General features: G+C 41.3%; 1 protein-coding gene across 3 annotated transcripts in view; it reads right to left on the bottom strand.

The window, feature by feature from the left end:
* SESTD1 (SEC14 and spectrin domain containing 1) overlaps window positions 1–14250 on the bottom strand; it is an 88240-nt gene that overhangs the window by 31410 nt on the left and 42580 nt on the right. The gene's annotated exons all lie outside the window — the stretch shown is intronic.

Consider the following 14250-nt stretch of genomic DNA (forward strand, 5'->3'; position numbering starts at 1 on the left):
TTCGGGTGGGTGGGTGGGTGGGGGAAGCAGTTGGTGAGAGAAGAGTTAAGCACCCCGTCCACCACTTCTCCCCTATAGAAAGTTACTTTTCCATGCTGCTTAGCAGAGAAGCAAATGGTCAAGGTTTCAAAATGTAAGTTGCACGTGGAATGTTTTAGTTCCAGCCTTAGTAATACCCTCCTTTCTCCACCATAAGAGGTTATAATCACTAACATTTAAGGCCTAAACTCATTTCCTAGTTCAGCATACAAACAAAAAAGCATTTTGTACTAAATTACTGAGAGCTACAATTTGCTAGTTCTTAGTTACATGAACACTGATATTGATAATTAAAGCATGCTACTCATAAACTAAGGGCGCAATCCTATGTGGATACCCAGCAGCCTCCAAACGTGGAGGCTGCCAAATATCAAATGCAGGGTGGGAGGACAGTGGAGGCAATCTTCGTGTCCATGCTCCAGCTGCCCTGCATTTCTGTTAGATGGGCAATTTTGCCCGTCTAGCAGCAGCACCTTGGAGGGGAAGGAGACTGGGGCAGCCATAGGATAGGTTGTAGTGCAGCCACCCCGATCTCCTCCCCTCCCCCAGGAACTCTCCCTTTTCTCCATGCTCCATTTTCCAAGCACGGAGAGGTAGCCAGCATGGTTCTCTCTGAGCTGGCTATGAGGGGGAGAGGGCAGGGAGTGGTTTCCTGGCTCCGAGACTGGAGCTCCATTTCAGACCTGAGAGCCAGGAAAATGAACTATCCTAAGCCCCCACAGACACTTAGGCATAGGATTGCTCCCTAAATGAATTATAAATACTTCAGTATGTTTCTACATGGATCTTAAACAACTTTGTTGGGGGACATACATCGGAATCTATACATGTTTGTTTCTGAAAAAGACAAACATATCCTTTCTCCTTGCCCCCTACCAATCCTAAGGCTGCTGTTCAAACCCAACTTTCCGTATCCTGTGACAAGTGTTCTCCCCACTCAAAATCCTTTCAGTCTAAGGGAACTGTTTCACTACTGCAGAAAAATAATCACACAACGTTATACAAGCAACTGAATGAACACGTAAGCCTTTCTTCTGTTATGACCCGAAAACCCAACAATTAAGACCTAGAAATAGATCTTCCTGCCAAATACATATACTGAAATACTAGCACCTGAAAAATTGTGTGCTACTTTATACTCCAATCAGAGTGCTTGACTGTTTCAGGAGGACTTATCCATCACCATCAAAATATATTTCATTAACCATCTGCAGTTAGCAGAATTTTCATTTTTATTAGCTCTTTTGGAAAAGTGGGGAAATGCAGTTTCTGTAGCATAGGGTTCTTTTACATCCCAAACAGCCAGGTACATTGTAGATGGCCTTCTGGGAAAATGTAACCTAAGCTTGAAAGTAGCAACTGATTTACATATTTTACCTTGCATATAAAGATGATAGGTGCTACCAGCATAGCTGGTGGACATACTGCACTCTCCAATTATGCTAACTTAGTTTTTGGCAACATATGCTAAGTGCCAATTAAACATTTTTAAATAATGTGTGAATTTTTAATTAGAATACTATAATAGCTAATACTTTAATGAAGAGTTTTCCTGTTGAAAGCACATGAAATGCATTTCTGATATAGAAGATCCTGCCTGGTTTGTAAGAGGAACTAGCCCTCCCTTCAACTGCTCTCAGTCAACATAGCAGAAAAATAGTTAACTACTATAAAAATAGTTAAGTACTTGAACCTGTGCAATATAAACAAATATTAAATATTACCAAGAGAATTAGGACCACAAGTCTAAGGAAATTCACCAATATATAGTAAATGACTTGTATACCCAGTGGGGCTTCTGACTTCTCTTTTTTAAATAGCAGACCTCTGCCCCAATATCTCATTTCAAACTGCTTTTGAATGAGGAAACATGTTTAAATATGCATATTAGCCTGACAGTGATGGGACTGACACAAGCCACTGAGGTATCATCTCACAACTGAGCCTTGTAACAATAAGTAAAACCACACAGTGACCTGGGCCAATTGTGTACTAATTCACACAGAGCAAAGAAGGTAATTTTTCAAGATGAGTTGGAATACTTTTTGTGAAATATGATTATCGATAACTTGCATCACCAAAATGTATCAAGAACTGTCCAAATATCAAATGTTGACTTGAATATTCAAACTGTCTCATCTTTTCACTTCAATTAACTCCACACCCAGGCCGTATACTATATGCAGAATGATGCTTTTTCCTAATTCATGTAGATGCCCTTTAATATATTTACGATAAATTTCACTAGGACATCATGCTGTTTTTAATAATTTCCACATTGTTCATGCACATTGCCTAAGGCATCAGAAGTTGTTTTAGTTTCATCTTCCTCTTTCATCCATATTTCAAACATATGGCTACTTTTCCTTCAATAGTCACATAATTATACCAGCTTCGCTTCTCTCCAAAGGAGAGCCATTTATACCAAATGTTTTTTTCTCCTCCTCTTGTGAATGTAGACTTCACTTCCACAAGATGTAAATATGCTTTAGTACCAATAGCATGTAAGGTACAATATCACATGGTTTCCAATTTTTACAGTATTTTCAAATCAAGTCGTAAAATAAAACACACACACCTAAGTTTTGTTGTTTATTTGGTCAGTCGCTTCTGACTCTTTGTGACTTCATGGACCAGCCCACGACAGAGCTTCCTGTCGGCCGTCGCCACCCCCAGCTCCCCCAAGGTCAAGTCCGTCACCTCTGGAATATCATCCATCCACCTTGTCTTTGGTCGGCCCCTCTTCCTTTTGCCTCCACTTTCCCTAGCATCAGCATCTTCTCCACGGTATCCTGTCTTCTCATTATATGGCCAAAGTACTTCAGTTTTGCCTTTAAGATCATTCCCTCAAGTGAGCAGTCTGGCTTGATTTCCTGGAGTATGGACTGGTTGGATCTTCTTGCAGTCCAAGGCACTCTCAGAATTTTCCTCCAGCAGCACAGTTCAAAAGCATCTATCTTCCTTCGCTCAGCCTTCCTTATGGTCCAGCTCTCGCAGCCAAAGGTTACTAAGGGGAATACCATTGCTTGAACTATGCGGACCTTTGTTGTCAGTATGATGTCTCTGCTCTTCACTATTTGATCAAGATTTGTCATTGCTGTCCTCCCAAGAAGTAAACGTCTTCTGATTTCCTGGCTGCAGTCAGCATCTGCAGTAATCTTTGTGCCTAGAAAGACAAAGTCTGTGACTGCCTCCACGTTTTCTCCCTCTATTTGCCAGTTATCAATCAAGCTGGTTGCTATAATCTTGGTTTTTTTGAGGCTGAACTGCAACCCAGCTTTTGCACTTTCTTCTTTCACCTTCGTCATGAGGTTCCTCAGCTCCTCCTCGCTTTCAGCCATCAGAGTGGTATCATCTGTATATCTGAGATTGTTAATGTTTCTTCCAGCGATTTTAACTCCAGCCTTGGCTTCATCAAGCCCAGCAGGTCGCATGACGTGTTCTGCGTACAGGTTGAATAGGTAGGGTGAGAGTATACAGCCCTGCCGTACTCCTTTCCCAATCTTAAACCAGTCCATTGTTCCGTGGTCTGTTCTTACTGTTGCTACTTGGTCGTTATACAGATTTCTCAGGAGGCAGACAAGATGACTTGGTATCCCCATCCCACCAAGAACATGCCACAATTTGTTATGATTCACACAGTCAAAGGCTTTAGAATAGTCAATAAAACAGAAATAGATGTTTTTCTGAAACTCCCTGGCTTTCTCCATTATCCAGCGGATATTGGCAAGTTGGTCTCTCGTTCCTCTGCCTTTTCGAAACCCAGCTTGTACATCTGGCAATTCTCGTTCTGTGAATTGCTGGAGTCTACCTTGCAAGATCTTGAGCATTACCTTACTGGCATGTGAAATAAGTGCCACTGTTCGATAGTTGGAACATTCTTTGGTGCTTCCCTTTTTTGGAATGGGGATATAAGTTGATTTTTTCCAATCTGTTGGCCATCCTTGTGTTTTCCAAATTTGCTGGCATATGGCATGAATCACCCTGACAGCATCATCTTGCAAGAGTTTAAACAGTTCAGCTGGGATACCATCATCTCCTGCTGCCTTGTTATTAGCAATGCTTCTTAAGGCCCATTCAACCTCACTCTTCAGGATGTCTGGCTCTAGCTCACTGATCACACCGTCAAATCTATCCCCAATATTATTATCCTTCCTATACAGCTCTTCCGTATATTCTTGCCACCTTTTCTTGATCTCTTCTGCTTCTGTTAGGTCCTTGCCATCTTTTTGATCATACCCATTTTTGCCTGGAATTTACCTCCGATGTTGCTAATTTTCTGGAAGAGGTCTCTTGTCCTTCCTATTCTATTGTCTTCTTCCGCTTCCGCGCATTGCTTAAAAATAATTCCTTCTCTCTTCTGGCTAACCTCTGGAATTTTGCATTTAATTGGGCATATCTCCCCCAATCACTGTTGCCTTTTGCTTTCCTTCTTTCTTGGGCTGCTTCCAGTGTCTCAGCAGACAGCCATCTTGCCTTCTTGGTTTTCTTTTTCTTTGGGACGTTTTTTGTTGCCGCCTCCTGAACAATGTTGCGAACTTCTGTCCATAGTTCTCCCGGGACCCTATCTACCAAATCTAGTCCCTTAAATCTATTCTTCACCTCCACTGCATATTCATTGGGAATATTAGTGAGCTCATATCTAACTGATCTGTGGGTCTTCCCTATTCTCTTTAGTCTGATTCTAAATTGTGCAATAAGAAGTTCGTGATCTGAACTACAATCAGCTCCAGGCCTTGTTTTTACCGACTGCATAGATGTCCACCACCTTTGGCTACAAAGGATGTCGTCAATCTGATTTCGGTGTCAACCGTCTGTGAAGTCCATGTATAAAGTCATCTCTTAGGTTGTTGGAAGAGAGTGTTTGTTATGCACAGTGAGTTGTCTTGGCAAAATTCTATCAGCCTATGCCCTGCTTCATTTTGTTCTCCCAGACCATGCTTGCCTGTAATTCCAGGTGTCGTTTGACTACCCACCTTAGCATTCCAGTCTCCTGTAATGAAAATGACATCTTTTTTTGGCGTTCTATCCAGTAGGTGCTGCAGATCCTCATAGAACTGCTCTATTTCTGCTTCTTCAGCATCTGTGGTTGGGGCTTATATTTGGATCACTGTGATGTTAAATGGCTTACCCTGAATTTGTACAAACACCTAAGTACAAATGGTTTATTTAGCCAAACTAGGATGTCATATAAATGCATAGTGAAAAGATTAAGCTTCCTTAGAAAATAAAGACAGAACTGGACAGATGGTGGCAAGGATGAAATAACACCAATAATTTATGCCTGAGGTCTCTTATTTCCCTTTGGCTTCCTATGCCCACCCCATGGTGTTATTTATGGCTAGCAGAATGGTGGTGATAGGGCTGAACTCAGCTCTAATCACTTCCCCTATATCTTATCAGGCAGCTGCAATTTTGCTAATGTTAATTAAATTCAGCTTAAGTAGCAAAGCTCTTCATCCTTAAAAGAAATGTGAACTTCATGAAATTACTGTGTTTGATACTTTTGTTAATGACTATACCATTATCGCATAAGCCAAGAATCCAGCTTGAAGTCAACACAATGGGCAGAATCCAGCCAAATGTAAGCATTTTAAGTACTGGGGATATCAATAGGAGACATTTAAGCAGGTGCTTACCTCTTCCACTGGTATGCATGGGACTTAAAAGTACTTAGCTTTGGCTCCATGATGATCAACATAAAGTAATCACAGGGTAAAAGAGAGAGGCAACATTGGCTATTTCCACAGTTGTCTGTAAAGATTTATTGGGGATTAAGGTTTTTTAAATAATAAATCAAGTCTTACCATAACTAGATGCTGTTCGCATATGACAACAACCCATTGGTTTAAAAACTGATGGGTTGTTGGGGACGAGTGGGAGGCTTGCCTCTTCCGGTTTTTGTCAGCAACCCAACAACAAACTACGAGGCAATCGCTGGGATGTTTAGCCCCTAAACAACCCAGCAGATTGGGTTCGGACATCATGCCTGGATCTTAAGATCGTCAGCGGCCCTTCTCTGTGAGCCCCTGCCAAAGGAAGTGAGGCGGGTAGCTACTAGGAGGAGGGCTTTTTCTGCTGTGGCACCCTGGCTCTGGAACGAGCTCCCTAGTGAGGTTCGCCTGGCACCTACATTGTATTCCTTTCAGCGCCAGGTGAAGACCTTTTTATTTTCCCAGGCATTTTAGCATTTGAGCTTTCTAGGCTTTTAGCTTTGCTGTTTTAAATTGTATTTTTAACTCCTGCACTGCTGCTACGTTTTATTGTGGTTGTATTGTTATATTGTGGGTTTAATGTTCTATATATTTTAAATTGTTTTATTGTGTGCTGTTTGGTTTTAATTTTTGTGAACCGCCCAGAGAGCTTTGGCTATTGGGCGGTACAGAAATGAAATGAAAGAAAGAATAAATGAATAAATAAATAAATAAATAAATGCTTAGCAGGAGCTGATCATGGGTGCTAAGCTGATTGTAGTTTGCAGAATAAAAGTGGAAGAGGCAGGTGTGCCGCAGGCAGAACACCTGCTCTCCCCCACTCATGCACGACAACCCATCGGTTTTTAAACTGATGGGTTATTATGTATGAATCAGGCCAATGATTCTCTTCTTTTCACTGCTAGTGAAGTGCTAGCAAGTACTGTCCACCACACTGGCCTATTTCAAACATCATCCTAAAGCAAGCTCTCCCCTTTACTCCTCCAACTTGAACAAAATTCAGAAGTGCTCACTTTCATTTTTGTTCTATCAGAGCTGGTCATGTCATCCGAACTGAGGTTTGCTACAGCTTCTTCTTGTCAAGCTCAACTATGGATTAGTGTAACACTTCAATGCAGCCACTGAGAAATAATTTCTGTGGGTTTTGTTTGTACATGTAACCCAGTGATCCTAAGAGGAAAAGTACATACAGTGGTGGTTCTTCACATATAAAATATTAGGGCATTTTGGCAGGGTTTCCACATAGAGCAAAAAACCCTTACCACTTCTTATATAACTCTTTGCACATATTACTGTAAATATCAAGATATATATAGGGAAGTTACCACTGCAATATTAATTATATAGTTATAGATATCTGAGAACACTACATGGTATTGTTTTCAACAATTAATGCATTGATTGACTGATTGCCAAACAATGTTTAATTCTGGACTTTTATTTAAATCTAAAGTTGTAATCCAACTGCTGGCAACAGCGTCTAACAAAATGTAGGAGTTTCTTCATAGTTCAGTGCTTAGTGGAATCAGCACCACAAAGTTTATATTTGCTGAACTAAGCGTGGATTTTTGCTTTTCTCTCCAAGTGTATTGGAAGCTGCTGAATTGCTGCCACACTATTCTGATAACATGAGAATTCCTGAATCACAAGGATGGCGCTCTTGCTGTAACTCCTTCCCACACGTGTGTCAACCCTCTGGAAACTGGGTTAAAACTGGTGTGGATAGAAGCTGCAAAATAGGCTTCTCCCCATGCTCCAGAGTCACACATTACCCACAACACAGAAAGGATGCTGTTGCAGCTCTTACACTGTTAGAGTAGTTCAAGAACGCAGCTTGAGATTGTAAAGCCAATTTACCAAATTCATCCCTGACATGTGTCCTTTTCTAGTATTGCAGTACAATTTACAGATATTTTGAAAGTCATTCTTCCCAATTCTGCAATATTAAGGCACAGTCAAAGGAAGTAGTCAAATTTCCTCAAGTCTATGTACATAGATGGATCATCCATAAGATTGACAAGACTTTAAATTCTGAAAAGAACCTGATATTCATTGAGAGGCCTATCAAATTAGAATTTGATTACTTTTCCTTCAATTTTTCATTAAGTGGTTCACTTGGCATTCTGAAATACCTGAAAAAAATATTTCTTGGCTCTTGCTAGCCAAAGCCTGCCAAGTTATTACTATCAGCATGTTAGACGACTTTCTGTGCAAGATTCATAAAAAGTAGTGTGTTACAATAAAGCTCTTAGATACTACGCCATCAATAATCCTTATTTTCCAACTACACATGGTGTATCAATGTTAAAAGTATGGATTATATCCAGTAGTGGGCTTTGCACCAGCAGAATGCATTGCTCAAGCAATTCAGGCTACTGGACTTTTGCTGATCTGTCCTACCTATTACAGCCCTCTGCAACATATCCCATACTGTTCCAGAGGATCCCTCAATCATTAGCAGCAGCTGTGGGGGTGGGGGCTGGAAAGCTGCAGTGGGTAGGGGGGATCTGTGAAAATCAGGTGCCCTGTTTTGCATGAGCAAAAGCACTTTCCATTAGCACAAAGCCACCACTGACTATAACCCTGTATGTTCCAACACCCCGTAATGTATTTGAAAAGGTAGCCATTTCTTTCATGCTGATGGAGCCTTTCTATTGCAAATTAAACATAAATGACTAACATATAAAATTCAGTGAAACAATCTCCAGCAAGTCAACAGGGTAGCTACTCCTTGAAATATCCATGAATAAAGTTCTATTTAACAGATAACGATTGCGTTCGGACAATTACGGGGGCAAAAGAACCCACTGTGGGTTCTTCCCCCATCCTGTGCAACTGTAATAATTACCTGCAATGTGGTATGGATTATCATGTCATTCAGTCCCAGTGGGTGGCATGGCAGGGGTGGCTTCTTACCCACCCCACAACTCATTGCTTGCCATAGGGGTTGTGGGGTGGGTGAGAAGCCACCCGATGTGCCGTGTTTGGACAACATGGCAACTCGCACTGCATTGTGGGAAATTATGCAAATTGCTGTTGCGCACACAGCACCTCTGGGAGTGGGGGAAGAACCCATAATGGGTTCTTTCGCCCCTGCAATTGTCCAAACATGGCCAATGACCCAGTTTGCACAATCACCAGGCCCACCATGGCTTAAATAAGCCGTTGTGAATATTCAAGCTGTGGTGGTTATCATGGCTTATCACCGTGGCTTATCATGCGAACTCAGGCAGGGTGGCTTACTGCTGTGGGTGACAAGCCACCCAGAACCCAAGGGCTGAAGTAGGGTTCTGGGATTTGAAATGGTGCTGGCGATGATGTGAACCGGCCCACAGAGTCATATAGCCTTTCACATTTTTTCTTCTCTGAATTTAGAAAAAGTTAAATTAATTTGTTGTATTTTAATAGCATTTCTGCTTCCTATATCTTAAGATTTTCGTATCTCCTGCTTCCAAACCTAGATTTTTTAAAACTCATTCTATCATATGCATGAGACTGGAAATATGTCAGATCTCTGACCTTTGCAGAGTTTTGACTTTCAAAGAGCTAATTTGACAGCTTTATATCTAAACTTTATCCATAGTTTTAAAAAGCCAAAACAAAATATGGCATGTAGCAAAAGAATCTGGAGGCAATTTTGATCCAAAACGTCAAGAAAAAAAACTTGGTTCAATTCTCCAGTGTTACTGAATGATACGTTTTTCTTCAGTTTCTTAAGAGAATCTCAACAGATAAAACAATAACTTATCTAAAAGATCCATCCTATGTCTCTTCCTTGAAAAACCAAACATTTGGGACAGGGAGAGCTGGGAGTCGTAACAAAATTTTCGAATGCTCTGCATGGCTTAATCTGAGCATGTAGAGCAATAAGTGTAGATTTGAGCATATGCAGGGTCCTTCCCCATCAATACTGAGGTTGCAGTTCTACACCCACTCACTTGGGACTGAATCCCACTGAACTCAATGGAACTTTTGAATAGATATGTATGGGGCTGTACTTTAAGTAACTAGTGGGTCCATGTTGCAAGTTAGGATTAAAAGTGCATCTCAGGTCTTTAGGATCAAGGAACAATAATCTAGAGCCCACACTATTAGCTAAGATCTTCTAACTTAATAGCAGAAGGCTGCAAACCTATACACACTTACCTGGGAGAAACTCATTGAATTCAATAGAACTTACTTCTGAATAGGCATGAAGAGGATTGCACTCTAAGTTTCTGAAATAATTTTCTTCCATTTCAATGTCCAAATGTAAATAAATGGTGCTTTTCACTTAAGGTGCAATCCTATGGCTGTTTAGAGAGAGAAAAGTCCTACAACTCCCAGCATTCCCCACCAGCCATGCTTTTCAGCCTTCACATCTGTGATTTATCATATTCTGCACTCCTTCTTTCATGTGTTACATATATAGCATTTAGCAAACTGATATTGCTAAATACTTCTCTCTCTTCTTTTTTAAGTATCTTGAGCATTAGTGGAGAAACTATATTTAAAAGGAACAAAACAGCAAGCTATTTATATATTATGCCCCATCTGTGCTTGCAATTTCTTGGTTTTCTCTATACAAGTAGCTTTGTATTTAAAGAAACAGTGGAACATACACGTTTTAGGCAATAAAAATATCTCTTCCAGAGGCTGCAACTCAAGCTTCATTAAAGAAAAAAAAAGTATGTGTCTATATATTATCCTACAATGTCGTTGTTCCTGTGCTTTGTGAAAACACAAATCAATAATCTACAGGTGGACTGGCAATGTTTTTGGATACTAGACAATAAATTTCCCCTACAACACTGATCAAACATTCTCCTTTCATCGCAAAGGACAAATAGCTCTGTAAATTCAGGGAGATGGCCCACTGTTAAAATGAACAAGGAAGAATGGGAAGCTGGTGGGAACTCCACCTGTTGTGATCTGGACAAGAATCACAAAGCTGGACTAGAAGCCACTGGCCCTGACAAAACTTTCTCACCGATCGCAGATATGCCACCTCATCCAAACAGTCACTGGCAGAGCAGTCCTATGGGGAGGGGGTGAGAGTCCATGCTGGAGGAACTGCCACACCCTAAGATTTGTCAGCCTCATGCTAGCCAGGGTAGAAGGGAGGGGGGCTTTTCCCAGCAGTTTCCCCTTCTTTTCATATGTTAAAATACTTCAGGGTGCAATCCTAGATAGCGTGTAGACGGCCATAGGATTCTTCGTTTCTGAGCTCGGTTCCCAGAAAACTGACTCTCCTCCCCCTCGTAGGCAGTGCAGGTCATCCCTGGCTCTGCACTCATAAGAGCAGTGTGGACTGGTCAAAAAGGGGGCGTTGCTGGGGGTGGGGAGGGGATGGCGGAAGAGCCGTTATGACATTTCCTATGCGCCGTCCAGCCTACTGCCACCTCTTCTCTGAGGTGCCCTGGCTAGACAGCTGATATCGGACAAATACCAAAGACCCCCCCCCCACTCCTCCCGCCATGCATTGGACAGTCGGCCACCACTGTGTTTGGAGGTGGCCGACTATCCCCATAGGATTGTGCCCTTAAATATACTTTTTTGCCCTTCCTAGGGGGCCGGTATCAGGGGGGCTTTGGAACTAAGGGTCTCAAGCCTTCCCTTGAGCTACCCCGACACACCCCATTTTACCCCCAACTACAGGCAGAGTTACAATGTTGGAGCAACAATAGCAGTAACTTTCCACTGTTGTGCAGGGAAGACTGCTTTGTGGGTGGAGGGGGAGGTCTGCTGCATCTAACAGGCCTGCAGTGGCCTCCAAAGGGGCACAGAATTGCTCTCTTAATTTAATATAACACAAAGACAATTGGATTTTTTTGTACTAGTATGTCATAAAAAATTACCTCAAGAAGTTTATCTACAAACACACACAAAAAAGTCTAGCAAAAGCATTTTCTTTTCCCTGCAGTGCAGCCACATGTTTGCATACTTTTATCTGTGAAAATACCCTCTATGTGAGCACATGTTATTTATTTATTTAAAATACTTCTAAACTGCCTTTCAGGGCAGGAGCCCTCCCAAGGTGGCTAACATTAAAATCTCATATAGTAAAAACCCATACAAAACCCATATTACAATCTAAAGCATCTGTAATGGTACCATGGGGAAAAAGGATTCATTAATTCTCTAGTTTCCTGTAGCATTTTCAGCTTACAAGTGTAACTCAATTACTGAAACCAACACACCCAAATTTCAGAGAAGTAATTTTGTATAATTTAAATGTACATGGTTTTATGTTCATAACTATGAATCAGCTACAGCAGCAGAAATTATCCACATCGCCACCACAACATTAATTAAATGCCTCTATACCAGTTTAATTAAATACATTTTTATAATTAAATGGCTGATATTGAATCAGTCCTTTAAGTCAAATAATACAAACTGTCCACATTTTTGAAATTGCTAGAATCTGGATATTATCCCAGGCTCATTAGTATATCAGGTTTTTACTTTAGGCATTCTGCTGATTTGTCCGGAAAGATGTCAGTACCAAGTCATAGCAAGAGCATTGATCAGTCATGCGGGAACATTTTTCATTAGAAGTAAATTTTGACCTACAAATGGTTGTGTCATGCCCCCCTCAGACTCTTCCGAGGAAATGGCAGGCTCCAGACCCAGGGGAAGGGACTAGCACCAAAGCAGCCTGATCCCCCTCACCACCTGTTGATGATCCATGACTGGTTGCAGCCTATCTGGAGGATTCAGAGGGTGAAGCTCCACTGACCCCAGCCGAGCGAAGGCGGGTACATGTAAAAGAACATGGAGACGCGCCTCTGTCCGTTTAAGACAGAGAGGCTCCCAGAAGCCAGAGAACTGATTGCCAGCAGCAGCTCCAGGATGCTGCAGTTAAAAGCAGGAAGCAGGCAGGGGCAAGGCTGTTGGAGAACAATGTCGTTTCCACACACCGGACCTCATCAGCCCTGCCTCAACCCCAAACCTGAACCTCAGCCTTGCTTGTGAATCTCTGCATTTAAACTTTGGACTGGAAATACAGCTTCTCTGTGCCGCATCATCTTGGCTTTGTTTGAACCGGTGAGGTTCCCAGCTCTGGGTATTCCTCCTCTTTTCCTAGCCTTGGACAGGTTAATGTCCAAGGTTTATGTGTATGACCCAGGTTTATGTTTATGACCCTGCTTATCAGCCAGTGAGTTATTGCTGCTGTTACTTGCGGACAGCCAGCAAGAACTGACAGGTTGAAATGTTTACAATTATAACAGATAAAACAAGGGCCCAGGTGGCATGAGATAACCCTCTACAGAACAACATTAAAATAGGTATTTCACTGAGGGGGTGGTTAAGAAAAAAAACCCAATCATATACATCTCCAGAACTACATTAGTCTACTGAGATATAACTAGGCTTATGATTATGAGAATCCAAACCCTGTTTAATAAAATGAAATTTTAAAAAATAGCCAAAATGTTGACTTTCCTTGGGCTGAACTTTATACATGAGAACATCTATGCAAGCCTGTTGTGGTCTGCCACATCTTCAAACTTTAACTACAAGGGAGAGTCCTTTGCTCACTTGTTTTCTTACACTTTTAACATGGTGAAAAGTTTCACCAAGTTGACAAACTCTAGTGTCCTGGTATAACAGGATCCTTTTTGTGTTAAAACAGAACTTGTAAAATTGGGTTAGACTCAGGGAAAGGATTCCAGTAAGTAAGTAATTACTGACTCTATGCTTGCTGGTTTTCTTATAGTTTTTAAAAGGTTACCTGTCTGTATAGTATACCTTTATCAGCTGTCTTGTATTCATAGGTTTTCCAAGCAACCCTTCCTCTTTGTTTTCCTTTCCAAATTCTCAGCACAGAGCAATTTCTTGTGGAAATTGCTACAAGCTACTTATTGCAGCGTACCTAGCAAGTCAGCATACTTGGCTGATGGCTACTATTACAAATACTTTACATTTATTTACTTTTCAGAATATTCAAAGTATTTCACCAACGTAGTATCAGCAATCCTCGCAACACTGTTGTAAGGGGTGACAATACATTATCTCTGTATTTCAGATTCAAAACTGAGGCTGTGAGACCAGGTTGCCTCAGGCCACCTACCTAGTTCAAGGCTCAGATGATACTTGAACTGATGACTTCCATGCTCACACTCTTAGCTATTACGCTACACTCGCTCCTAAGATATACAATTCAAACTGGTCAGAGTGCCCTACAGATGTTTCAAAACGAAAGGCAACATAAAAACCCTACCACTTAAATTTCTTGCCATTCAAGTTTATTTTTTTCCTAGCAGATTGCATTGTGACCATCATTATTCCCATTTGTTTTTATGAAATTAAACTTCTACAATAAACACGCAGCTAAATTAGGTCTACAACTTGGTACTAACTTTGGGCAAGAATCAACTGGGAAACTATCCCTGTTTTGGTTGTACAGCTATAGCACTGCACTGTGTTTAGCACAGAGGCACATTATGGAGGCTGCAGGTGCTTTTTGTGTTAAATAACTGGTAACCCTGCAGAACTATAATGGCTGCATAAA

This window comes from Heloderma suspectum, chromosome 1 (assembly GCF_057233095.1).
Source record: "Heloderma suspectum isolate Gila_16-S chromosome 1, 16-S_ref, whole genome shotgun sequence".
In the NCBI taxonomy this organism is placed as follows: Eukaryota; Metazoa; Chordata; class Lepidosauria; order Squamata; family Helodermatidae; genus Heloderma; species Heloderma suspectum.